Here is a 4,067-nt window from a genome sequence, read left to right as displayed (position 1 = left end):
ATCAAATAATGCAGTTACAGACGCAGTCATGTCGAACAATCAGCTAATTAAACATCTGTTGTGTTGCTTTCTGAGAACATTAATGAAGATGTGCCAATAGAAGCACTCAATACTGAGATACTGGCTCCTGAAAGAAGTCATCCATTTGATAAATGTGCTTTTAATTATCAACCCTTTTGACATGGCTTTCAACTGGGGAAAATATCCCTAATACACACACACACACACACACACACACACACACACACAGAAACAGAATTGGATTGAGTCCCGTTATTATCCTGATAACATCTATACTCAGACATTTAAGTTAATGATTCATATCTGGAGGGACAGATTGGATTGCATTAAATAGTGCTGTTTTATCGTTTTCTCAAGCTCTGGTTGATCTCAGCAGCAACAAACAATAGAATACAGTGCAAACCATTCAGTAGCAGTGTTTGGCAAACTTTCAGCTTTAACTATTCTTTCAGTTGCATTCAGTTGCATACAGTTTTTTCGATGTTCTGTAAGGAGTATTGGGTCATTATGTCAAACATTGCAAATGTGACTGCAGCTGGTGAAAGCGGGAACAAGTCGACAATCGACCAAATGTTCGGACTTTTATTCAGAACATTTGAAATACATTTTGTTGACACACTTGCTAACGCTTGCGAATCCATTGCACTGCAATCTTTTGGCTTGACTAGAGAGTGTGTCATTGATTTTCAACAATGTTGACATTCATTTTGATTGGTTGCTGATTTGTTCCCGTCTTCACCCGCTGCTGTCACATTATGTCAAAGATAATGGGCAAACAACAGTTTTAGAGAATTACAAAAGCTTTGTTTCGAATTTCATGGAAAGCTTCATGTAAATATCGACCAAATCCATACAGTATATCCAGGCTGACATCAGGCTAGACAAATGATGCACCTTCACAATTTCTCACTGTACTCTATCTACAGCACCTCTGATTGTTTCAACGGTTTCCTCTAAGCAGCTCAGAGGGGAGACCGGATATCTAGTGCATCAAAACATCCAACAAATTGTTTTCTTGTGTGACGAAAAGTGTTTTCCTCAAGGACGCTTGGTTCTCCCAACATCTGAGTATGATTAGGATTTCTGCGCAACAGGACAGTATTGAGACGCCATGAGGAGTGAATCAATAGAGTCTAAAAGGACCTTTTTGCAACACAGGGTCAGTCTTCAAACTTCTATCACAGACATTATGTAAACCTATAATTAATAGGTTATCCTAAACTTGAATAACTGTTAAATGAACTTTGAAGTGCTGCACAGTGCTGCACCTTTTACAGGTAGGTGTCAGTCAGAGCCTCTATTTCTGGTCATCCTCCTTGCATACCAGGTTTACAGGAGGCTCTACATTGACCGGTGGTAGTGAATGATACAACTAGGGTATGGTTTCCCCTTTGACCGTCATGTAACCTTCCTCACCTTTTTTTAATGAGATGGAGAGCCAGGCTCCGGATATCCATGCTAATCACAATGTCTGTGTAGGTACCTGAAGAAGGCATTAGGACACTCAGAACTGACCTTAGTAAATCTCTTAGTTTTAGTGTTATTACCTTAGGACTGATGCCTTATACTGCGCTCATCTCACTCTCCTCCAGAACCTAACCAGAAGTGTTCAATACCAACCCAGTGTGTAAAAATGCTTGTGAAAGTCCTTGTAACCCTCTCTTTCTGATCCTCTTACACACACACACACACACACACACACACACACACACACACACACAGATTGGCTTACAGCGGTGAGGGGATCCCAGTCAGCCCAGTCTGAAGAAGGGTCTGTCTAGTGCCGGCACTACTGATTTAATAAAATGCCACACTTTGAAGAAGTGTGTCAACAAAACGATCATCAGAGGCACCTCTACTGGTTCCATGGGTTCCACCGCTACTCTACACGCAGTCTGGATCTGACGAGAACGTTGCAAACTTGACATGAATGACAGTTCCCTGGCAATGGTTGAAATGACTTCTATTCAGTTTAACCACCATAACAGAACGGTTTGATAGCTAGGTAAAGAGGGGGTAGATGGGATGGGAGATACGGCTGTTGTCTGACAATGTGAAAAGGAAATTAAACAACCAACGAGCCAGACAGCAGACCTAGATTCTTAAGGGTGAAATCCGCGGACACACGGAAGGGTTTCGTTGACTCTTCTAAATACTTTACAGCACAATTTCCAGTGGCCTTTCTGTTTGGCTTCATGGTAAATGGACTGCACATATAGAGCGCCTTATTCCAAAACGCTTTACAATGGCCTCTCATTCACCCATTCACACACACATTCACACACCAATGGCGGCAAGCTATCATGCAAGGCGACGACTCGCTCATTGGGAGCAATTTGGGTCTCAGTGCCCAAGGACACAACACATGGCCAGCCAGGGATCGAACTGCCGAACCACCGCCATTGCGATCATTAGACGCCGGCTCTACCACCTGAGCCACAGCCGCCCACATTGTTTATATGTCTTCTTATATTCCTTATATGTCTAATCATCTGCTGTGGTGAAAAGGAGTTACCATTCAGTCTTGCCATGTACTAGAACACAGGTTCTAGGGACTCATCTAATTAGATATTAGATAAGTATTGGTGTATATCACTAATAGATAATACATGTTCTATACATGTTCTATTGTGAATCATTGTTTGTTTATCTGTGCATGCATTCATTTTTGTTACAGGTACTGTACATCTATGTCCTGTTGTTTATTAGGATACATACAGGGACATGACTACATGAGGAGAAATGACGAGAGAACCTGGAGGACACAGATGCAGATTTGAGTCAAGATTCGACAGACAGGAAAAGAGAGAAGTCGAAAAGAGAGGGTGACAGGAGTTGAGCTAGAGAAGAGGGAAAGGCAATAGGAAGAGAGGGGAGAGAGAGGAAGGCGTTGAGGGGAGAGCTTCCATGGTTCACTCCCTCCTGAACTGCTCTCGGCAACTCTTAAAGGCTTGGACTCAGAAGGGGAGGGGACAGGAGAGAGAGAGGAGGGGGCAGGGCCTGGGCTGGACAGCCTCTCTCACTTACTCTATCTGACACACAAACACACACGCACACACACACGCACGCACACACGCACACACACAAACACACACACACATACACACACACACACACACACACACACACACACACACACAAACACACACACACACGGGCAACCAAGCAAAAAGAAAAAAGAAAGCAACTTCACACACAACTCTTCAAAGCCAACTGTTTTTCATAGACAGGCCAATTATCTTAAGAGATGACATCTGGAGAGATTGCGTCAGATAAATAAGGTGAGAATACTGACAAGGCACAGACACCTCAGAGAGAGCCTCCAAAAGCAGTTCCACCAGCAGCCCCACGACACTCAGAGTAGACAGAGAGAGACAGAGAGAGAGAGAGAGAGACAGAGAGAGAGAGGAGAAGCAGAGGAGAGTAAAGAGGCAGCACACTCCCACTCTTGCTCAGAGAGGCCAGGACAGAGGAGTAGCAACACTGCTCAACGCAGCGCAGAGAGAGAGAGAGAGAGAGAGACACTCAAGCTCAGAGGCTCGATTACACAGACAAGTAATTTCAGACCAAAGAGAACAACTCCAAAGAGCACCAAAAGAAAGCAAAGGATTACATGATTACTATTTTCCTCCTCCACTTGGGTTCCTCTTTAATCTTCTGAGGAACACTTTTTAGTTTTCTGAATTTGTATTCATTCTTTTTTTATGAAACATTTTTGGTGTATCTCCTTTCCTACAGTATATCCTCCCATTCTCTCATCCTTCCTCTCGGAGGTGGAAGAAGTTTTGGATTTGTACGTGGAGGGGGTGAGCCGCTTGTTTTCCCAGAGGAGGTGTTTTGAGTTATGGATGTTGACACAATCCTTTGGAACACGAGGGGAATAAGCAGCAGCAGCAACAGGAGCGCCAGCAGCAGTCGTGTCGGTGTCGCGGTCGCCCTCCGGCGGGGCTATCTCCCGCTCTCAGCCCTTCTCCCTCCCCCCTCCCCTCCAGCATGGTCCTTTCTGTGAGCCTCTCTCCTCCAGTCTCTCTCCCCGCTCCACTACC

Source organism: Nansenia antarctica, assembly GCF_963989245.1.
Source record: "Nansenia antarctica genome assembly, chromosome: 4".
Lineage (NCBI taxonomy): Eukaryota > Metazoa > Chordata > Actinopteri > Argentiniformes > Microstomatidae > Nansenia > Nansenia antarctica.
This window is presented reverse-complemented; position numbering follows the sequence as displayed.